The following is a 24,403-nucleotide window of genomic DNA, read 5'->3' as shown; positions in this document are numbered from 1 at the left end:
ATGTTTGATTAAGGTATGTGAATGAATGAAGGGGATTTAATTTCAATCAAACCAATACAGCGGAGGAAAACAGTGTTTTAATGAAAAGCTCTTCAGACTGGACAGACACCAGTTAAGGGCTGTGAATTTCTAGTATAACACTGTGAAAGAAATAATCTGGAGCCAGAGGACTTAGCCTAAGGCTCAGGTCTGTCACTCACTATGCCAGTGTCCTTACCTGCAAATGGGGAATAATTGTTCCGGCCATCCCTTTGTGATGAGAAAAGTTTAAAAAATTAGGGTTTTGCTTTTTTTTTGAGATGGAGTCTCACTCTGCTGCTCAGGTTGGAGTGTAGTGGCACGATCTTGGCTCACTGCAACCTCTGCTTCCTGGATTCAAGCAATTCTCCTGCCTCAGCCTCCTGAGTAGCGGGGACCACAGGTGTGCACCATCACAACTGGCCAATTTTTGTATTTTTAGTAGAGACGGGGTTTCACCTTGTTGGCCAGGCTGGTCTTGAACTCCTGACCTCAGGTGATCCACCTGCCTCGGCCTCCCAAAGTGCTGGGATTACAGGCGTAAGCCACCGCGCCCAGCCTTGTTGTTATTTTAAATAAGTATGAAACAGTGCCTAGCCCCTATTAGACAAAGAAATTAATGAGGAAGCAGTAAGATTAATATTCTGAATTCATGATTGCAGGTGTGCACCACAACGCCTGGCTAATTTATTTGTATTTTTAGTAGAGACAGGGTTTCGCCATGTTGGCCAGGCTGGTCTCGAACTCCTGACCTCAAGTGATCCGCCCGCCTCAGCCTCCCAAAATGCTGGGATAACAGGCATTAGCCACCACACCTGGCCAGGTTTCACTTTTATTTTCACACAGTCAGTGAAATCTCATTAATTCAGATTCTATAAAATGTCATTAATTCATATTTTACCTGAGGTTGAGCTAAAGACCTCTAAAATATTCTGAAGGTAGAGTATAAAAACAATAAAGTTGACAAGATCTAACCAATTAAGTAGAAAACTTTTTAGATTTTAATACCTGGTATATACTTGACAAAACAATGATCTCACTTCTCCTTTTTTTTTTTTTTTGAGATGGAATTTCGTTTTTGTTGCCCAGGCTGGAGTGCAATGGCGCAATCTTGGCTCACCGCAACCTCCGCCTCCTAGGTTCAAGAGATTCTCCTGCCTCAGCCTCCTGAGTAGCTGGGATTACAGGCATGCACCACCACGCCTGGCTAATTTTGTATTTTTAGTAGAGATGGGGTTTCTCCACGTTGGTCAGGCTGGTCTCAAACTCCCAACCTCAGGTGATCCGCCTGCCTCGGCCTCCCAAAGTGCTGGGATTACAGGCACGAGCCACCACGCCCAGCCTCTCACTTCTTTCAACAGGAGGTCCTGACTAGGACCAACTGTGATTAAAGATAAAACCAAAATGATACCATTTTGAAAAGTCTATAATATTGACTTTTACAAATTGGTCTTGTGCCTTGAGCCACCTCCATTGTATTTGTTACCAGTGCTGTTTGGCAAACACTTACAGAATGCCAACTACCAGGCCCATGATAAAAATAAATCAGAGGGCCGGGTGCAGTAGCTTACGCCTGTAATCCCAGCACTTTGGGAGGCCGAGGCGGGTGGATCGCCTGAGCTCAGGAGTTCAAGACCAGCCTGGCCAACATAGTGAAACCCTGTCTCTACTAAAAATACCAAAAAAAAAAAAAATTAGCTGGTCGTGGTGGTGGGCGCCTGTAATCCCAGCTACTAGGGAGGCTGAGGCGGGAGAATTGCTTGACCCAAGGAGGCAGAGGTTGCAGTGAGCCGAGATGGCGCCATTGCACTCCAGCCTGGGCAACAAGAGCAAAACTCCGTCTCAAAAATCAATCAATCAATCAATCAATCAGTCAGAGAAGGTCCTGGTTCCTGTGCTCAAGGAGTTTATAACCAAGTCAGAATGTAACTATTAAAAAACAAAAAGCTTCTCACACTAAGAAGTGCCTTGGCAGAGATGATAGTGTTAAGAAAAAAAAAGAAACTTCCTTGGGCTTTGCCCAGGATCCACTCCTATATTCAGAGACCTGTCCATCTTTAAAAACCCCACATGCCAGGCACAGTGGAACATGCCAGCTACTCAGGAGGCTGAGGCAGGAGGATTGCTTGAGGCCAAGAGTTTGAGACCAGCCTGGGCAGCATACAAAGACCTTGTCTCAAAAATAAATAAATATTAAAAAATAAAAACCTGGCCAGGCGTGGTGGCTCACACCTGTAATCCCAGCACTTTGGGAGTACAAGGTGGGTGGATCATCTGAGGTCAGGAGTTCCAGACCACCTTAGTCAACATGGTGAAACCCTATCTCTACTAAAAAATACAAATTAGCTGGGCGTGGTGGCACATGTCTGTAATCCCAGCTGCTTGGAAGGCTGAGACATGGGAATCACTTGAACCCTGGAGGTGGAGGTTGCAGTGAGCTGAGATCGTGCTACTGCACTCCACCTTGGGTGACAGAGTGAGACTCTGTTTCAATAAAGAAATAAAATAAATAAAAAATAACAACCACATCTGGCTGGACGTGGTGGCTCATGCCTGTAATCCCAGCACTTTGGGAGGCCGAGGCGGGTGGATCACGAGGTCAGGAGATCGAGACCATCCTGGGTAACATGGTGAAACCTTGTCTCTACTAAAAATACAAAAAAAATTAGCTGGGCCTGGTGGCAGGCAATTGTAGTCCCAGCTACTCGGGAGGCTGAGGCAGGAGAATGGCATGAACCCGGGAGGCGGAGGTTGCAGTGGGCTGAGATCACGCCACTGCACTCCAGCCTGGGTGATAGAGACTCCGTCTCCAAAAAAAAAAAAAACAAAAAAAAAACCACATTACTGTTACATCACAAGGCACTTCTGAGGAGCAATTAAGAGAGCGAATATCAGAGTCAGGTGCTATAGAAACGATCATAGAATCAACCTGGCAACTGGACCCAGGACAGAATGGCCAGTGAGTCCCCTAGGCCATTTCCACAGAAGCAGACACAGTCTGGCTCAATGAACATAGAAGTGCTGCTTCTAATCTTTGCATGTCCTTAGGCCAGCTGGAAGACAAGGATCCAACACTCGGGAGCTTTGTTCCCAACGACCAATGAAATGAAGAGATGGACTCCTGTCATCTACAGCAGATGCAGAGTAGAGAAGTAGGGTTTGAAGGCCAGGTGTGGTGGCTCAGCCAGTAATCCCAGCACTTTGGAAGGTGGAGGCAGGCAGATCACTTGAGCCCAGAAGTTTGAGACCAGCCTGGGTAACATGGCAAAACCCTATCTCTACAAAAAAATACAAAAATTAGCCAAGAGCAGTGGCGCATGCCTGCGGTCTCAACTACTCAAGAGGCAAAGGTGGGAGGACTGCTTGAGTCCGGGAAGCAGTGGTTATAGTGAGCTGAGATCATGCCACTGCACTCCAGCCTGGGCGACAGAGAGACCCTGTCTTTAAAAAACTAAAAATTAAAAAAAGAGAAGTAGGGTATGATAACCAGGCAGCAATTAGGGCCGCCTCTGAGAATTTTAAACCAGGAGCCACTTGGTCATGACTTTAAAAACTATATTTCTGGCAACGATTTCTTGGAATGACACCAAAAGTACAGGTAACAAAAGAAAAAGTAGACAAATTGGATTTCATAAAAATTTAAAAATTTTGTGCATAAAAAGACACTACCAATAGAGTAAAATAGCAATTCACAGAATGGGAGAAAATATTTGCAAATCATATATCTGAAAAGGAATTAATATCCAGAATACATCGATAACTCCTAACACTTAACAACAAAACAAGCTAATTCAAAAGTGGGGCCAGGTATGGTGGCTCAGGCCTGTAATTCCAGCACTTTGGGAGGCTGAGGCAGGCGGATCACTTGAGGTCAGAAGTTCGAGACCAACTTGGGCAACATGGCGAAACCTTGTCTCTACTAAAAATACAAAAAAAATTAGCCAGGTGTGGTGGCACACGCCTGTACTTCCAGCTAAGTGGGAGGCCGAGGCAAGAGAATTGCTTGAACCCAGGAGGCGGAGGTTGCAGAGCCCAGATTCCACCACTGCATTCCAGCCTGGGCAAGAGAGAGAGAGACTCTGTCTCAAAAAAAGTTTTAAAAGGGTTGGTGGGGGGGGGGGGGGGTGGCGGGCAAAGGACTTGAATAGAGACATTTCTTCAAAGAAGAAATACAAATGTCCCAAAAGCACACAGAAGGGTGCTCAACATCACTAATCATCAGGGAAATGCAAATCAAAAGCACAACGAGATACCATTAGAATGACTACTATTTTTATAAAACCAGAAAACAACAAGTTTTGGCAAAGATGTAGAGAAATAGAACCCTTGTGCTCTGTTGGTGGGAATGTAAAATGGTACAGCTGCTGTGGAAAACAGCACGGAGCCTCCTCAAAAAAATTGAAAACTGAACTACCAAATGATCCAGCAATTCTGCCTCTAGGTATGTACCCAAATAATTGAAAGCAAGGTCGCAAAGAAATAGCTATACATCAATGTTCACAGTAGCAGTATTCACAATAGCTGAAACATGGAAGCAATCCAAGTGTGCATCAACACATGAATGGATAAGCAAAATACATACAATGGAAAATCATTTTATCTTAAAAAGGAAGAAAAATTCTCACATATGCTACAACATAAATTAACCTCAAGAACATCACGGTTAGGTGAAATAAGTCAGTCAAAGGAAGACAAATACTAAGCTGGGTGCAGTGGTGCCCACACGTAACCCCAGCTACTTGGGAGGCTGAGGCAGAAAGATCACTTAAACCCAAGAGTCTGACACCAGCCACACGGTTAGACCTCATCTTCAAAAATAAAAAGGACAAATACTGTATGATTCTACTTATAAAACGTACTTAGAGTAAACAAAATCATAGAGACAGAAAGTGGAATAGTGGTTGGCAGTGGCTAGGGGGAAGAAGAAATAGGGAGTTATTGTTTACACAGAGTTTCACTTTTGCAAGATGAAAACAGGTCTGGAGGTAGATGGTGGTGATGTTTCTAGAATATGAATGTACTTAATACCACTGAGCTGTACATTTAAAAAATGGTTAAGATGGTAAATTTTATATGAATTTCACTACAATTAAAAAACTGGGCCCAGGTACAGTGGCTCATGCCTGTAATCCCAGCACTATGGCAGGCCAAGGCAGGCGGATCACATGAGGTCAGGTGTTTGAGACCAGCCTGGGCAAATGGCAAAACCCCATCTCTACTAAAAATACAAAAATGAGCCAGGTGTGGTGGTGAGCGCCTGTAATTCCAGCTATTTGGGAGGCTGAGGCACAATAATTGCTTGAACCCAGGATGCGGAGGTTGAAGTGAGCTGAGGTGACACCACTGCACTCAGCCTGGGTGACAACGGAGTGAGACTGTCTCAAAAAAAAAAAAAAAAAAAAGGAAAAAAAGGAAAAAAAAACACCCTACGTTTCCATAAAAGGTCATATATTGTGTGATTTTCTTATTAGAATCTTATTAGAAATATCTAGAATAGGCAAATTCATAGAGATAGAAAGTGGATCAGAGGTTACCAGGAGCTGGGGGGAGGAGAGAATGAGGAGTTATTGCTTCATGGGTAGAGTTTCCATTTGGTATGCTGAAAAAGTTTTGGAAATAGTGGTGATGAATATACAACATTGTAAATTTACTTAATGCCACTGAATTGTACATTTAAAAATAATTAAAATGGGCCAGGCACAATGGCTCACTCCTGTAATTCCAGCACTTTAGGAGGCTGAGGCAAGAGGATTGCTTGAGCCCCAGAGGTTGAGGCTGCAGTGAGCTGCCACTACACTTCAGCCTAGGCCACAGAGTGAGACCCTATCTCAAAAAAAATTTACATAGATAAAATTAGTTAAAACGGTAAATATGTTATGTACATCTTACCACAATAAAAAAAATTTTAAGAAAATCTATGCTCATTTAAAAAAATCAAAACTACATTTCTATCCCACTAAGAACCTACCAAGTGCTTATTATACACATTACGTCTACATAGTAAGACTTATTAAATAAATGAACAGTTAAGGAAATGGAAATCTATGTAGGTCATCAGAAGTTAACGCTTACAGGCCGGGCGCTGTGGCTCACGCCTGTAATCCCAACACTTTTGGGAGGCTGAGGTGGGTGGATTGCCTGAGGTCAGAAGTTCGAGACCAGCCTGGCCAGCATGGTGAAATCCCGTTTCTACTAAAAATAAAAAATTAGCTGGGCATGGCAGCAGGCACCTATAATTCCAGCTACTCGGGAGGCTGAGGCAGGAGAATCATTTGAACCCGGGAGGTGGAGGTTGCAGTAAGCCAAGATCGCACCATTGCACTCCAGCCTGGGCAACAGAGCCAGACTCTGTCTCAAAAAAAAAAAAAAAAAAGAAGAAGAAGAAGAAGTAATGCTCATAGAAGGGGCTGGCAAAAACATGGAGACGTTAAAATTAAAATGTGTTTTTTCTTCAGTTTTAGATGTTAATAAGAAAAGGCAAGATATGGAACTGTGTACAGTGAGTGATTCCAACTATTAAAAATGTGCCCCGTAGCAGGAAACAAGAAGGAAATATAGCAACTGCAACAAAGGTTCTCTAGATACTAGAGCTAGGGATGACTAGGGTAGGGAGAGGGAGATTTTTCTGTATTTCCCAAAATGTCTAAAATGAGCACATTGGCAGGACATGGTGGCTCATGCCTGTAATCCCAGCACTTTGGGAGGCTGAGGTGGGCGGATCACTTGAGGTCAGGAGTTCGAGACCAGCCTGGCCAAGATCATGCAACCCCATTTCTACTAAAAATACAAAAATTAGTTGGGCATGGTGGCACTTGCCTATAATTATAGCTACACAGGAACTGAGGCACGAGAATCACTTGAATCTGGGAGATGGAGGCTGCAGTGAGTCAGCACTGTGCCACTGCACTCCAACCTGGGCAACAGAGCAAGACTCCATCTCTAAAAAATAATAATAATAAAATAAGCACATACTACTTTCACAATTTACATTACTGAAGTTTTTGTTTGTTTCAAGGTATGTGTCCAAGATGGTTTGGTTACAGCCAAATGCTATAGGGTCAAGATAGGCCTAGGTGCACTGTAGTTATGTAGCTATGAGCAGCTAGTCCTGAGCATTCAAACCACCACTGACTCCTCTACTCCCTGCCTATAACCAGACATACACCAGAGTGGCACCCAAAATGAAGGCTCCCCGACTAGTCTTATCATATCTTGGATGACAACCTCATTTCTGGACACAAATAGTACCCTTCCTTTCACTTGACCATGGCCACTCCAACTCCACATAGCCAGAAGTGGCTGGGTTTGAGTCAAGCTCTGCATGGTCAGTAGCCTCAAATGGAAATTTACTTTGTGCTTCAGTATGTCCAAATCCAACTACATTCAGATCAGGGAGATACTGGCATTGCCTCAGAATTTGCAGGTCAGATCACTGAGTTATTTCAAGGGATCTGCAAACTCTTTCAATACCTACATTCAAAATTGTACACGATAACAAATAACTCAACTACAAAATGAGCAAAAGATCTAAACAGACATTTCTCCAAATAAGATATGCAGATGGCCAATAACATCATCATCATCATCAGCCATTAAGGAAATGCAAATCAAAACCACAATGAGATATCACTTCACACCCACCCACTAGGAGAGATATAATTTTTTTAGTGGGCAATAACAAGTGTTGTGGATGCGTAGAAACTGGAACCCTCATAAATTTTAGTGCAAATGGCCAGGCGCAGTGGCTCACACCCGTCATCCCAGCACTTTGGGAGGCTGAGGCGGACAGATGACCTGAGGCCGGGAGTTCCAGACCAGCTTCACCAACATAGAGCAACCCCGTCTCTACTAAAAAAAAAAAAAAAATACAAAATTAGCCGGGCGTGGTAGTGCATGCCTGTAATCCTAGCTACTTGGGAAGCTGAGGTAGGAGAATTGCTTGAACCCCGGAGGTAGATGTCCCGGTGAGCCAAGATTGTGCCACTGCACTCCAGCCTGGGCAATAAGAGTGAAATTCCATCTCAAAAACAAACAAACAAACAAACAATTAAAAAAAAATAAATTTTAGTGCAAATGCAGGCCGGGTGTGGTGGCACACCTATAATCCCAGAACTTTGGGAGGCCGAGGCAGGTGGATCACCTGAGGTTGGGAGTTCAAGACCAGCCTGCCCAACATGGTGAAACCCCATCTCTACTAAAAATACAAAAAACAGCTGGGCATAGTGGCACATGCCTGTAATTGCAGCTATTCAGGAGGCTGAGGCAGGAGAATCGCTTGAACCTGGGAAGCTGAGATCGTGCCACTGTATTCCAGCCTGGGTGACAGGGTGAGACTCCATCTCAAAAAAAAAAAAAGACAATGAGGAACTGTCCCAGATATCTGATGAGACCAGGGAGACTTGACAACTGAATGTGATGTAGGATCCAGGATTGGGTCCTGGAACAGAAAAAGGACATAGTGGGACAAACGGCAAAATTTGAATAAAGTCTCTAGATTAGCTAGTAATATTGTATTAATGTTAAATTTCTTGTTTGGATAATTTTGATATAATTATGTACAGTTTTGACATTAGGTGAAGTCAGATGACAGATATACAGAGTTTGTGGATTATTTTTGCAAGTTTAGTGTAAGGTTAAAATTATTTCAAAATAAAAAGGCCAGGTGCAGTGGCTCACGGCTGTAATCCCAGCACTTTGGGATGCCAAGGCGGGTGGATCACCTGAAGTCAGGAGTTCAGGACCAGCCTGGCCAACACAGTGAAACCCATCTCTACTAAAAATACAAAAATTGGCCGAAGTATGGTGGCGCACGCCTGTAATCCCAGCTACTTGGGAGGCTGGGGCAGGAGAATCACTTGAACCTGGGAGGCAGAGGTTGCAGCGAGCTGAGATTGTCCCAGTGCACTCTAGCCTGGGCAACAAGAGTGAAACTCCATCTAAAAAAAAAATAATAATAATAATAAGGGGCCAGGCACAGTGGCTCAAGCCTGTAATCCCTGCACTTTGGGAGGCTGAGGTGGGTGGATCACTTGAGGTCAGGAGATTGAGACCATCCTGGCCAACATGGTGAAACCCCATCTCCACTAAAAATACAAAAATTAGCCAGGCGAGGTGGCGTGTACCTGTAGTCCCAGTTACTCAGGAGGCTGAGGCAGGAGAATCCCTTGAACCCGGGAGGTGGAGGTTACAGTGAGCTGAGATTGCGCCACTGCACTCCAGCCTGGACGACAGAGCGATACTCCGTTTCAAATAAATAAATAGGCTGGGCGCGGTGGCTCACGCTTGTAAGGTCAGCACTTTGGGAGGCCGAGGCGGGCGGATCACGAGGTCAGGAGATTGAGACCACGGTGAAACCCCGTCTCTACTAAAAATACAAAAAAATTAGCCGGGCGTGGTGGCGGGCGCCTGTAGTCCCAGCTACTCGGAGAGGCTGAGGCAGGAGAATGGCGGGAACCCAGGAGGCGGAGCTTGCAGTGAGCCGACATTGCGCCACTGCACTCCAGCCGGGGCGACAGAGGGAGACTCCGTCTCAAAAAAAAAAAAAAAAAAAAAAAAAAAAATACTTTAGACTCTATGGACCATATGGTTTTTATGGCAAGTAATCAACTCCACTGAGTAGCATTAAAGCACCCAAAGACAATATGTAAATATATATGAATATAAATAAATGGGTGTGACTGAAATGAACACTGAAATTTTATTTTCCTGTAATTGTCACCTATGCAATATTATTCTTCTTTTATTTCCCATCATTTAAAAATGTAAAAAGCAGGCCAGACGTGGTGGCTCACGCCTGTAATCCCAGCACCTTGGGAGGCCAAGGCGGGCAGATCACGAGGTCAGGAGATCAAGACCATCCTGGCTAACACAGTGAAACCCTATCTCTACTAAAAATACAAAAAATTAGCCAGGCAACGGGGTGGGCACCTGTAGTCTCAGCTACTAGGGAGGCTGAGGCAGGAGAATGGCATGAACCCAGGAGGCGGAGCTTGCAGTGAGCCAAGATGGAGCCACTGCATTCCAGCCTGGGCGACAGAGTGAGACTCCATAAAAAAAAAAAAAAAAAGAAAGAAAAATGTAAAAAGCACTCTTAGCTCACAGACCATATAACCAAGCAGTAGGTCCAGGTTTGGTTCACAGCCTATATATAGTATGCAGATCCCCACTCTAGGTCAGAATTTGCTAATGTGTGCTTCAATTAAAAAAAAAAAGATTTTACATCAAGTAGATTAAACAAATGAAACAAGTTATTATCTTGGTTTATAAAGCACATTTACTTATTGCAGGACCTCTCAGTGCTTTTAATGTGGTATTACATATTGAGAAGCTCCAAGAAAGAATAATGGTATGTGGCTTTCTCAAACTTATTATTAGCATCAAATCCTTTTTTCAGAGCCATTTCTTCAGACCAGTGGCCTGAAGAACATACTTATGAGAATGTCAATTCAGACAGTTCTTTAAAAGGAAACTTATCGAGAAGTTCTAAAAACTCCAACAAATTAAGATCATTTTACCCAGTACCTGGATAACATCTGAATAAGCATTTCACAACTTTTTTATTTTTTAATCTTGGGAAACACAAGTCGATAACTGGCAGGAAGTTTTGGCTCAAGCCTAACTTTTTTTTGTGGCGGCGGGGGAGCAAGTCAGCAGAGCTGGGTCGTAATATGGAGCCTCTGTTCCCTAAGACAACATAAACATTCCTAAGCATTCTAGCAGGTGTTGAAAAAGTGATTTAGGCAGAGCTTTGTAATGCACAAAATAAGGACATAATAATGTTTGATTAGAAAACTAAAGATATGCTAGAAGCCAGGCACAGTGGCTTAAACCTGAAATCCCAGCACTTTGGGAGGCTGAGGCAGGCAGATCACTTGAGGTCAGGAGTTCGAGACCAGCCTGGCCAACATAGTGAAACCCCATCTCTACTAAATACTCAAAAAAAAAAAAAAAATAGCTGGAACTTGTCATGTGTGCGAACTGGCAAGTCAAGTCTATAAGAGGACTGTTTTTATACGATGCATGGAAAGCTAGCCAACAGACTGCAAAAATTCTCTCACATCTATACACATATTGCTGAAGAGAGGATTCAAGCAGGGATTATGTTCCAGGGAAGAGAAGGCTGGTCTGAACAACCTCAAGGGGTCCTTTCAACTGAGAGTCCTCAATTTTGTGATTCAGAGTTCACTGGCTTCTCCTGGTCAAACATAAAATCTTCAGAGGCATTTCCAAGTTGTTCTTAGAAAAAAGCTACTAACCCATGGGGTGGGACCCAGTTTACTTATTCATTCAACAAACATTTAAGGTGCCTCTATCAGATATTGGGTCATTCCAAAGTCCTTGAAAAGAAGGATGGTGCACAGGACAACCAGGAAGAGATTATGTAAGGTCAGATGCATTGGACTTATTTACAGGAGATGTAGGCTAAAGTGACGGAAGTGTCAAGAAAAGAGAAGAAAAAAGTCACATTTGCCTTGAGAGCAGAGTCAGCACCAGAAAGATGCAGAACAACTCCTTAGAATCACAGACTTTCAAGTTGGAAGGGACCTTCATCTAATACTTATATACCTCCCTCGAAAGGAGGCACGGAGGCAATCCATTCACTCCATCGGTGGTCACCTCTTACGATTCTTCCATTTAAGTTCTTCTATTAAGCAAAAATCTTGTCTTCCTGTAGAATTCACCTGTTAGTCCTAGTTCTGCCTCCTCTAGCCTAAAGATGAAGTGGAAGCCCTCTTTGCCTTAACAGTATTTTCAATTTTTAAAAAGTTAATTCCCTTCCAGTGCTCTCTTTACTGAGCTAACCATTCCAGTTCTTTCAAAGTTCCTGAACTGGCACCAGCTGCCTCAAAGCGAAGAATGGATATCTAGTGCTCACAGCAGGAAAGCACTTAAAATCAATGAGCTTCAAACATCAGTATATACAGGACTCCCCTAGGCGTTAAGTTCAGATTCTAAACCAGAAGTCTGAATTGAGTCCCGCACTGTAAAGCCGGCATCTCAGAGAATTTCAAAGCAGATGGTGTAAGAACCATATTTTGAAAAACACTGCCCTGTTTTAGACACGAGGAAACTGACGCCCAGCACAGGGAAGAGATTTGGCCCAGAACGCACAATTGTCTGTCGGTGGCGAAGTCTCGAATCCAGGTCTCTTACTCTCAGCCCAACTCTGTTTACCGCGCTCCCCGGCCTCTGCTTCTCCACTCAGGGCAAACTCGTGAAATGCACTCCCAGATGATAGAGGCGGTCTCGCACGGGGGATAGAATGGGAATCAGTGCCCATGCCTCGAAAGGAGAGCTTGTGGGAGCTCTTCTCTTTCTCAAGGCCTCAGTTTCCCCAATCTGTAATCATGGGACGCAGAACCACAACGCCAGCTCGTCCTCTTTTCGGGGACAGACACGACCGGTCTTGCTGTCTCTGGGCCCCTGGGCTCAGATGTTGAAGCCCGTGTGTCCTGGGAAGGTGGACCCGGGTCTCCCGCCCCCGTCCCTAAACTTTGGCGGCCCCCGCCCCAACCCCAACCCCTCGCATACCTGCCTCCGCGCAGTTAACGCCAGCCCAGTCAATCAGTTTTTCGGCTAAACGGCCAATACTAATACCGCGTCAATCTGTTGGGTACGACCTACCACTCCTACGCGGACTCCAGTCACATGACGCGGAGCCGCCCCTCTCGGAGGGACTTCCGGCCCCAACCGGAAGAGATTAATCTCCGTGTCCGAAGCTCTAAGGTTCCGCCTGCGGGCAGGAAGCGGAGGAACCTTGGAGCTCTTTGGCAGCTTTTCAAAGAGCTTGGGTTGGGGCTCCTAAAGGAAAAAAACTGACTCCGGCCGGGCGCGGTGGCTCCCACCTGTAATCCCAGCACTTTGGGAGGCCGCGGCGGATGGATCACTTGAGGTCAGGAGTTCGAGACCAGCCTGGCCAAAATGGTGAAACCCCTCTGTACTAAAAATACAAAAAGTAGCCGGTCGTGGTGGCGCACACCTGTAATCCCAGCTACTCGGGAGGCTGAGGCAGGAGAATCGCTTGAACCCGGGAGGCGGAGGTTGCAGTGAGCTGAGATCGCACTACTGCACTCTAGCCTGGGCGACAGAGTGAGACTCCGTCAAAAGAGAGAGAGAGAGAGAAAGAACCAACTCATTCCGGAAAGTACTAGATAAACTTGAAACATCTTGTTACACCAGAATATAAGGATGATGGTAATAAGAATCATGGGAATATGTCAAAGAACACAGGAGCTGTCTTTAAGGAGATCCTACTGGCCAAGTCAGGGCAATTTCAGAATCAAAATATGGAGTGATAGTAATAAGAGTATAACTAATTGAATAAAATAGTAATCCATGAGTCTTTACAAACATAAAGAAGTGAGCATATTAATGGGTGAAGGGAAAGTCTTCCTTTTAGTAGAATGCGAACTAATAAACATGGTGGAATTAGGAAATCAATAATGTGTGGTAAAACTAGAGAAACGGGATGTTTACAACAGTAAAAGTGTCTCCCATAAATTACCTATTGATTACAAAGGGAAAATGGTGATGTTACAGAGGTGTAACCTAGCAGAACAAACAGATCAAAGTGATCAAAGTTAACACCACTAGTTAATGGGTCAGATCAAGGGTCTCCTAATAAAATGCAGTGAGAACACATCTGTGGTATTTCTGTCAAAAGTGCACCGTGCACATCTCATGAGGAAGTGCTAGAGAACCCCAAATGAAGGACACTCTCTACAAAATAACTCATTGTCATGAAAAACAGAGAAAAGCTGAGGAACTGTTCCAGTTTAAAGGAGACTAAAGACGCATGACAACAAAATGTGGTGTGTGATTCTAAATAGGACTCTGGACTGGGGTGGTGGTGGTGGTGGAATAGTTGTAATGGACAATATTGGGACAAGTAATGAAATTTGAATATGGATTGTAGATTAACTGTTAATACATATTGTATCAAATCACATACTGACAGGTGATGGAGCTTGTGATTTGCACTCAAGCAGTCATTGGAGTTCTTGACAGCCATCTTCATTCATTCAACAAGCATTTATTAAGTGCCTACAGTTATCCCAGGAACTGTTAGGGATTGGACCTGAGTAGGAGGTGAACATAGTAGATAAAAGCTGGCGTGGTGGCTCACGCCTGTAATACCAGCACTTTGGGAGGTCGAGGCAGGCGGATCACCTGAGGTCAGGAATTCGAGACCAGCCTGGCCAACATGGTGAAATCCATCTATACTACAAATACAAAAATTAGCCAGGCGTGGTGGCGGGCACCTGTAATCCCAGCTACTTGGGAGGCTGAGGCTGGAGAATTGCTTGAACCCAGGAGACAGAGGTTATAGTGAGCCAAGATCGTGCCATTGCACTCCAGCCTGGGCGACAAGAGTGAAACTCCGTCTCAGAAAAAAAATAAAAAATAGTAGATGAAATAAACTCATAGATGAAATTCCTAGTCTGCCAGCCACCTTCGCGAGTTCCTGTGATCAAGCAGTAATACAGAGGATGTTTCCAGTCACACAAACCTGGATTTGAAACCAAGCTCTAAGAGAAAAACAGCCCCTGATATCCAGGAGATGGTCTGGCACTCACACATAGACCTTGATGTGTTCTCTTATTGAACATAAAAACTTCACAGAACATCAACATCAAACAAGGCCACTATGTGACCATGATGGATCAAGACAATAACAAAACCACTCGAATCATGTCTGAACCCAGACAAAACATGAGCATTGTTCAAACTACAAAAATGGCCAAACATTTCCCTGTTCTGGCTCATACAGAGATTATAGATTTAGCCTCGGTCTACCCTTCCCTTCTTCTAAATAATGTTTATCAAGGTACTCACTCATAGGCAGCATCCAATCCAGAAAACCCCATTTACTTAAACCCTCCTCCAAATCACCTAATGCAAGCCCAAATCCTATGTGTCCTTTGTAACACTTTGTTACTGAGATGCCCCTTTGTTTGTTTGTTTGTTTTTGAGACAGAGTATCAACTCTATCACTCAGGCTGGCGTGCAGTGGTGCGATCTCGGCTCACTGCAGCCTCTGCCTCCTGGGTTCAAGTGATTCTTCTGCCTCAGCCTCCCAAGTAGCTGGGATTACAGGCGCCCACCATCACGCCTGGCTAATTTTTGTATTTTTAGTAGGGACGGGGTTTCACCATGTTGGCCAGGCTGGTCTCGAACTCCTGACCTAAGGTGATCCTCCCACCTTGGGCTTCTACAGTGCCGGGATTACAGAGGTGAGCCACCAAGCCCAGCTGCCCTATTGTTTCTCATGATTCATGTCCTCTCACCCTTATCCCATAACAAGTGATAAACTCAACTTGTTTAACCACAGTTGTGTTCCAATTTCTTCCTACCTCAAAAAGTTGTTATGAGGATACTTGGAACAGGTTCAGCACAGAGTGAGCTTTCTCTATCAATCGATCCATTATCTATTTTTTATTTTTAAAAAACATGGTCTCAGCCTGTGGCCCAGACTGGAGTGCGGTGGCACGCCATCCTAACTCACTGCAGCCTTCAACTCCTGGGCTCAAGTGATCGTCCCACCTCAGTTTCCTGAATAACTGTGACTACAGGCACACACCACACCCAGCTAATATTTTTTATTTTTCTGTAGAGACAGGGTCCCACTGTTGCCCAGGCTGGTCTCAAACTCCTGGCCTCAAGGGATCCTCCCAGTTTGGCCTCCCAAAGTGTTGGGATTACAGGCATGGGCCACCTCACCCAATGCTTTCAATATACTTTTAAAAAATTATATATATATATTTGAGACAGCACCTCACTCTGTCACTCAAACTGGAGTACAGTGATGCCATCTCAACTCACCTCAACCTCCGTCTCCCTAGCTCAAGCGATTCTCCTGCCTCAGCCTCCTGAGTAGCTGGGATTACAGGTGCATGCCACTACCACCCAGCTAATTTTTGTATTTTTAGTAGAGATGGGATTTCACCATGTTGGCCAGGCTGGTCTCGAACTCCTGACTTCAGGTGATCTGCCCTCCTCAGCCTCCCAAAGTGTTGGGATTACAGGTGTGAGCCACCACGTTGCCCCCTCAGCTTGCATTGTTTCTAGGAGAACCTGCACCATACCTTTATCTATAGCCTTTATCTATAGCCCCAGGTCTTAAGAAGCACGAAGTTTTAACTGTGGACACGGGATTTGGTGAAGCAGCAATCATGACTGTGGGCACGAGTAGCAAGGCTGCAGCAGCACATTGACTATAGAATGAAATGCATCCTACAGGAAGGCACAATCTTCTTTGGCACCTTTAAGGCGTTTGACAAGCATGTGAATTTGATCCTCTGTGATTGTGATGAGTTCAGAAAGATCAAGCCCAAGAACGTGAAGCAACCAGAGCTCGAAGAAAAGCACTTTTGGGGGTCTGGTGTTGCTGCATGGGGGGAACTTGGTATCCATGACTGTGGAGGGGCTACCCCCAAAATATACTGGCATTGCTCGGGTACCACTTGCTGGAGCTGCAGGAGGCCCTGGCATTGTTAGGGCAGCTGGTAGAGGAGTATCAGCTGTTGTACCAATTCCCCAGGCTCCTGCTGGATTAGCAGGCCCTGTCCCAGGAGTTGGGGGACTATCCCAGCAGGTAATGACTCCACAGAGAAGAGCATTACTGGAGCCCCAACACAGTACCCACTAGGACCGGGGACTCCACCCCCACCTGTTGGCAGAACAGCCCCACCTCTAGGCATTATGTTTCCTCCACCTGGTATGAAACCACCCATGGGCCCACCAATTGGACTTCCCCTTGCTGGAGCGATGCCAATAGACATGCCCCCTCCAGGAATGAGGCCCTCTCCACCAGGAATGCATCCACCAAGACCCTAGGATATTGCTGATCCATCTCAGTCACTTTTCCCCCTGCAATGCATCTTGTGAAATTGTGTAGTGTTTGTGAGCTTTTTGTCCCTTTTTTCTGCATTAATCATACCTAATAATAAATGCCTAAAGCAATTAAACTGTGGGAAAAAAAGATATTGAAGCCATCAGCTTTCATTAAGATAAACTCACTGATTATATTCCTCTTTGCTCTTTTTGTTGGGTTCATAAGGTGGAAAAAATGGAGAGAGTTCAACTTTTCCTTAGTCGGAAATGAGGTCATTCTCATGGTATTTTCTGGAAAGCAATAACCACGTTCCTGAAACTTTAACATTAGGGAACCAGTATTGTTTATTTCTTCATGTTCTTGTTATTAAAAACGTTCCCAAGAAGTAACAGAATTGGAACTACCAAACTTGGAAGCACTTCAGCTTCAAAAATATATCAAGTAATATCTTCTCTGCTTTAGCACACTAAGGCACTTATAGTCCCTGGAAGCCCTGTTGGTGATGTTGGCATTTATCCTGCCAGAACCCAGCATAGATTTAATATTATTTGACACCTACAACATTGTGCTGAATAAAAAAATATTCATTCCGGTGGGAAATAATTTTAAAAATATAAATTTTCTGATTTCTTCCTCTGCTTGCTCCCAAGTCCCCCGCCCCTCCCCTTCTTTGCCCTTACTCCTCTAATAATAATAATAACAGTAGCTAATATTTATTGAATGTTTATAATGTGCTGCATACTGCGCTAAGGGCTTTATGCAATTTAACCTTCACCCCAGGATCGTGAAAGAAGTCTTATTACAGATGAGAAGCTAGAGGACCAGAGAAGTTAAGCAACATGCCCAAGGCCACACAGCTGGTAAGAATCAGGCCCAAAATTGGAATCCGCCCTCAAAACCTGCTCCTGTTGAAATGTTGCTTCACCACCCTGGCACAGAGAGTAGGGTCTGTGAAGGGATGGAAGGAGTGATAGGCTGGCAAGGAAGGAAGGGCTTGGGGTAGTGGGTGGGGTGGGTGGGAGTGAAAGACCATGCAGAGGCATTTAGACCCTCTCCAAAGGGCAGAGGGAAGGGATGGAGATTAGGAACACAACACAAATAGGAGGTCACTGTAGAACCTCAGGAGGAGCCATGAGTTTGGGGGACCAGGAAGGTTGAAGAGTGGGTAAATTAGGCCAGGCGTGGTGGCTCATGCCTGTAATCCCAGCACTTTGGGAGGCTGAGGTGGGTGGATCACCTGAGGTCAGGAGTTCGAGACCAGCCCGGCTAACATGGTGAAACCCTGTCTCTACTAAAAATACAAAAATTAGCTGGGCATGGTGACGGGTGCCTGTAATCCCAGCTACTTGGGAGGCTGAGGTAGGAGAATCACTTGAACTGGGTAGGTGGAGGTTGCAGAGAGCCGAGATCACGCCATTGCACTCCAGCCTGGGTGACAAGAGTGAAACTCTGTCTCAAAAAAACAAAACAGGCCAGGTGCGGTCGCTCACGCTTGTAATCCCAGCACTTTGGGAGGCCAAGGTGGGCGGATCATGAGGTCAGGAGATCGAGACCACGGTGAAACCCCGTCTCTACTAAAAATACAAAAAAATTAGCCGGGCGTGGTGGCAGGTGCCTGTAGTCCCAGCTACTCGGAGAGGCTGAGGCAGGAGAATGGCATGAACCCGGGAGGCGGAGCTTGCAGTGAGCCGAGATTACGCCACTGCACTCCAGCCTGGGCGACAGGGAGAGACTCCGTCTCAAAAAGAAAAGAAATTACAAAAGTATTAATTTGGGGAACTAATAAATGTCCATGAAATCTTCACAATCCACGTTCTTCTGTCATGGCTTCAGCCGGTCCCTCTGTTTGGGGTCCCTGACTTCCTGCAACAGACGGGGTTTCACCATGTTGGTCAGGCTGGTCTCAAACTCCTGGAGGTCATTTTCTCATACTTTTCTCAGTGAGTCCTTTTAACAGTTCATTGAGGAAAGAAGTATTTGTGGCCACTTTACAGAGGAGGAAGCTGAATTCAGAGAGGTGAGGAAATGTCACCAAGGTCACACAACAAGAAAATAGAGCCAGATTCAGTGCTTCCAAGTCCAGAAGGATGAACTAGAAGTAGGGTTGCCAGATAAAATACAGGATATGCCCAATTAAATTTGAAGTTAACATAAACATCAAATTTTTAAAAATATAAATATGTCCCAAATATCACCTGGGACATACTTACATTTAAAAATTATTTTGCTGGGGCTGGGCGCAGTGGCTCACACCTGTAATCCCAGCACTTTGGGAGGCCAAGACGGGCGGATCACGAGGTCAGGAGATTGAGACCATCCTGGCTAACACAGTGAAACCCCGTCTCTACTAAAAATACAAAAAAATTAGCCGGGTGTGGTGGTGGGCGCCTGTAATCCCAGCTACTCGAGAGGCTGAGGCAGGAGAATGGCGTGAACCCGGGAGGCAGAGCTTGCAGTGAGCCGAGATTGCGCCACTGCACTCCAGTCTGGGCAACAGAGCGAGACTCCATCTCAAAAAAAAAAAAAAAAAATTATTATGGTGGGTGCGGTGGCTTATGCTTGTAATCCCAACACTTTGGGAAGCCGAGGCAGGAGGATTGCTTGAAGCCAGGAGTTTGAGACCAGCTTGGGCCACATAGACCCCATCTCTACTAAAAGTTTTAAAAATTAGCCAGGCGTGGTGGTGCACACCTATAGTCCCAGTTACTCAGGAGGCTGAAGTGGGAGGATCACTTGAGCCCAGGAATTCAAGGCTGCAGTGAGCCATGATTGTGCCACTGCACTTCAGTCTGGGCAACAAAGCAAGATCTTGTCTCAAAAAAAAAAAAATTACATGTTGTTTATCTGAAATTCAAAATTAAGTTGACTTTTCTTTTTTGCTAAATTTTTGGTAGAGGGAATGCCTACACCTTGACAGCATGAAAGAGCAGAGCCTAGGACTGTGGGATCTGGGAGAGAGGTGAGAGTGACATCGCGACCCCTTCTCAGGCCTCGAGGAGGAGGCCCAGGCACTAGCACCAGGCCACCAGGGTCTACACAAACCAAGGTCTACACAGCTCCCATACAGGTGTCTAGAAACTTTCCCAGGACCTAGGGCAATGAAGACTTAAAGGGACAATGGCCCTCAGACTCTCCCCAACCTTGTACCACATGTATTCACCCTCCTCCATACCAAGAAATTACCTTATCCTTTGTCCATCCACATTCAGACCAAAAACCTGGGAATCATTCTTGTTTCCCCAATGCTACATGTAGAGCTGTGCTATCCAAAATAGTGGTCTTTAGCCTCGTGTGGCTGAGTGCTTGAGATGGAATCCAAATTGAAGTGCACAATAAGTGTAAATAAAATACACACAGGATATCAAAAACTTGGTACCAAAAAAGGGCGTAAAATGGCTTGTTAATAATTTAAAAATAGCAATTTCATATTGAAATAATATTTTACACATTGGATCACATAAAGTGTATTATTAATCTTTTTTTTTTGAGACCGGGTCTCACTCTGTCATCCAGATTGGAGTGCAGTGGCAGGATTGATCAAAGCTCACCGCAGCCTGAAGTCCTGGGCTCAAAGTGATCCTCCCGCCTCAGCCACCAGGGGCGCGCCACCAAGTTTAGCTCACAAAATGTCTTATTAAAATTACTTTCACCTGTTTCTTTTATGGTCTCGATGGCTAGAAAATTTCAGATTACATTTGTGGCTAGCATTGGAATTCTGTTGACCAGTGTGGGTGCAGACATGGTCTGATTTGTTCATCTGTAAAATAGGTTTGGAGAGGTGGAGTCATTGGCTGATAGTCATACGCAGCGTCCAACCTTGGCATAGCGGGATGGGAAATCAGGTTATTTTGAACCCTGAGCCCATGGCTACCCGTCAGCTCCCTGGGCTGACATTTTACCTCTTCCAGAATCATGTGCCCTCATGAAACCACAACCAGTCCTCAGTGGAGACCTAAAGTATGCTCGCCCATCCTGGTGTGAGGACTTGGGGGTGGGGGTGGGGGCGGGGGCTTCCTGGATGGGATTGTAACCTCCCATCAAATTCACCTTACCTGCTGCCTAGACAGAGCCGATTTATCAAGATGGGAATTGGAATGGGGAAAGAGTAATTCATGTATAGCCAGCTGTGCGGGAGACTCGAATTTTATTGTTACTCAAATCAGTCTCCCAGAGCATTTGGAGATCAGAGTTTTTAAAGATAATTTGTAGGGGCTTGGGAAGTGGGGAGTGCTGATTGGTCAGGTTGGAGATGGAATTATACGGGGTCAAAGGGAGTTTTTCTTGCTGTCTTCTGTTCCTGGGTGGGATGGCAGAGCTGGTTGAGCCACATTACCGGTCTGGGTAGTGTCAACTGATCCATCCAGTGCAGGGTCTGCAAAATACCTCAAGCACTGATCTTAGATTTTACAATACTGATGTTATCCCCAGGAGCAATTTGGGGAGATTCAGACTCTTGGAGCCAGAAGCTGCATGACCCTAAACTGTAATTTCTAATCTTGTAGCTAATCTGTTAGTCTTGCAAAAACAGACTGGTCCCCACCAGGCAAGAAAGGGGTCTTTTTGGAAAAGGGCTATTACCAATTTTGTTTCAGAGTCAAATGATTAACTGAATTCCTTCCCAAACTTAGTTTGGCCTACGCCCAGGAATGAACAAGGTCAGCTTAAAGGTTAGAAGCAAGATGGAGTCAGTGAGGTCTGATTTCTTTCAGTGTCATGATTTCCTCAGTTATAATTTTTGCAAAGGTGGTTTCAATTTTTGCAAAGGTGGCTAAGCCAACATCTGAAGGATGAGTAAGAACAAGCCAGGTAAAGAAGGGGGAAAAGTGTTTTGGGGAAAAGTGTTTTAGGCAAAGGGAACAGCATGTGCAAAGGCTCTTAGAGAGCGTGTTAATTGAGAATATGAATGTAGTTCCATGTGGTTAGAACAGAGATGTGGGGAGTAGGTGAGGTCAGCTGGTCTCAGATCCTGCAGTGCCCACCAGGCTTCAGCATGAGGGCCAGAGAGGTCAGAAAACAGATGTAGACAGTGGAGAGACCTGGCTATGTTTGTGTTTTAGAAAGATTGGGCCTGCTACTGTTTGGAAAACCACTGTTCCAAAAGATAAAATTGAGAACCAGAGAAGAAAAGGGCTTGTTCGGGGTCATATAGCGAATCAGAGCCAAGAAGGACTAGGCTAGCAGGCACAACCGACCAGGAAAGGAGCAAAGACAGCCCTGTTGAGGAGTCTCAAGGAGGCACTGGCATGGGGTGTCCACTAGGTGACAGCAGAGGCTGAACCAAACTCCAGGGGCTTCAGGCAGGAACCACCCTGCTTTTCCACAAGCCTTCCTCTTTCCATTTCCCTGGTCTGGGCATCAGAGGGCCTCTCTCCTAACCCTCTTCTCCAGACCCCAGAGCAGCAAGGAGAGCCCTGGGTGTCAGGAGGCTCAGAGACTAGCCCTAGCTCCATTTCCCCTCTGCCATTGACATAGGGCAAATTCACAGATTAAAAACTGCTTGAGAACTTGAGTCTTTGGCTGTAGAAATAGAAGTGGCATTATTAGTCTACCAGGAGCCACATTCTGTAGTTAGATCTCCTGCTGAGCCTCTTGATCCTCCTTTAATGCTCCCTGTCCACCCACCCTCTTCATTCTATCTTGTGAGTTAGAATCCCAGAGACTCTCAAGGGCCCCAAGGCCCAGGCCAGCCCCAGGAGGGAAGGAAGGGATGTGAGCTAAGTTCTCTGAGTTAGAGCCAACACAAACAGCCCAGGTTTAAACCTCAGCCAAGGGGCCTTGTGTAGAACAAAATAGTACATATGTCACAGAGCTTTGGACAAATCTGATCTCCTCCTAGGGCCTCCGTTGTGAAATGAGGTGAAGAGTCCCTGGGTGTCTTCACTTCACTCCTGCTGGGCAGGGTTACCAGATGTAGTAAACAAAAACACGGGATATGCAGTTAAATTAGAATTTCAGATAACTAAAAAAATAATCGCAGCCAGGCGCGGTGGCTCATGCCTGTAATCCCAGCACTTTGGGAGGCCAAGGCAGGCAGATCACTTGAGGTCAGGAGTTCAAGACCAGCCTGGCCAACACGGTGAAACCCTATCTCTATGAAAAATACAAAAATTAGCTGGGCGTGGTGGCGGGAGCCTGTAATCCAAGCTACTCGGGAGGCTGAGGCAAGAGAATCGCTTAAACCCAGGAGGTGGAGATTGCAGTGAGCCGAGATTGTGCCACTGCACTCCAGCCTGGGTGACAGAGCAAACTCCATCTAAAAAATAAAAATAAAAATAAAAAATAATAATTGCAATGTTTGGGCATATACTTACATAAAAATTATTTATTGTTTTCTGAAATTCAAATTTAACTAGGCTTTTTTTTTTTTTTATCTGACAACTCTAGTACTGGGACATGGTAGGATGTCAAGTGGTGTTGGAACAGGAGGGGAGTGAATCTTGCACTCAGCATCATTCTATCCCGTACCCCAAGGTCCTTTGGGGCTTCATTGTCCAGTTAGGTAGAGCTCTCACAGCCCATTCTGCCCCTTGTTTCTACTGGATTTCCCTATAGTTTCTGGCTTACTGTGAGGCATTCCCCTCAGTGAGCTCCTTCCCCAACTCTGATCTTCACTGCACTCCAGAGAAGAAAGAAAAGTAGGCATAAGCATCCCAATCAGTAGAGTGTATAACAGGGCTTCGGCCAAAGTAACTGACTTGCCCAAGGCTGCCCAGGGGGAGAAGTGGAGCCAGGGGTTGAACCCAGGGTATAGGGAAGGATCTCCTGGGCTTCTTAGAACCCCACTAGCAGGCTGGAGTCATCTGGGGACATGGAAGGAGCCCACATTCTACAGCCTGGTGAACTGAATATCAGGTCAGTCACACTGCCATCTTGCCTGGCTTCTGCCCTCAAGTGCCCTCCTTAAATGAAGATCTCATTTGTCAAAGGCTACTGTGTGTCAGTCACTGAGGCACTTTACTTATACTCACATTAATCCTCATGGCATAAGTGGTATTATCTCCACTTTACCAATGAGGCCCAAAGAGGCAAAAGGACTTGGCTGAGATCACACAGAAAGTGAGAAAAAATCTAGGTTTCAAATTTGGGTCTGACCTGGGCTTATTCCATCCTACCATACTGCCTTTCCTACACCAAAGGTGTTAGATACACCTGGAGTTTTTAGGTGGAAGATTAATCTGCAAATAATAACAGTTTTCTTTCTTCCTTTCCAAACTTGACAATTTGTATTTTTTTTCTTGTGTTATTGCATTGGCTGGGACTTTTAGTAGCACTAATAGTAGGTACCCATGATGTGTTCCTGATTTTAATAGGATGTTTCTATGTTAGTTACCTATTACTGTGTTTAAAACAACAACAACAACAAAATTTAGCATCTCAAACAAACATTTATTAACTCACACAGTTTCTGAAGGTTAGGAATTCAAGAGTAGCTCAGTTGAATAGTTCTGGCTCAGAATGCATGAGGTTACAGTAATGACATCAGCCATATTTCTCCAAAGAAAATACAGGTCGAGCATCCCTAGTCCAAAAATACAAAATCCAAAATGCTCC

At 45.1% G+C, this 24,403-nt stretch overlaps 1 protein-coding gene and 1 pseudogene across 2 annotated transcripts in view; one reads left to right on the top strand and one right to left on the bottom strand.

Annotated features, from left to right (window-relative positions):
- Positions 1-12,705, bottom strand: part of RNF185 (ring finger protein 185) — a 48,181-nt gene extending 35,476 nt beyond the window's left edge. Inside the window, exon 1 of one of the 2 annotated variants that reach the window (XR_004031010.1) lies at positions 12,550-12,698. The gene's annotated coding sequence lies outside the window, so the exon portion shown is untranslated. Of the gene's footprint in view, positions 1-12,549 lie in introns of both variants that reach the window. The other variant, XM_003258105.3, reaches the window with a different exon arrangement.
- A 3,485-nt stretch (positions 12,706-16,190) lies between these two features.
- On the top strand, positions 16,191-16,854 carry LOC100599310 (annotated as a pseudogene).
- The last annotated feature ends 7,549 nt before the right edge of the window (positions 16,855-24,403 follow it).

The sequence above is a fragment of the Nomascus leucogenys genome, chromosome 7b, assembly GCF_006542625.1.
Source record: "Nomascus leucogenys isolate Asia chromosome 7b, Asia_NLE_v1, whole genome shotgun sequence".
Taxonomy (NCBI): Eukaryota; Metazoa; Chordata; class Mammalia; order Primates; family Hylobatidae; genus Nomascus; species Nomascus leucogenys.
This window is presented reverse-complemented; position numbering and strand designations above follow the sequence as displayed.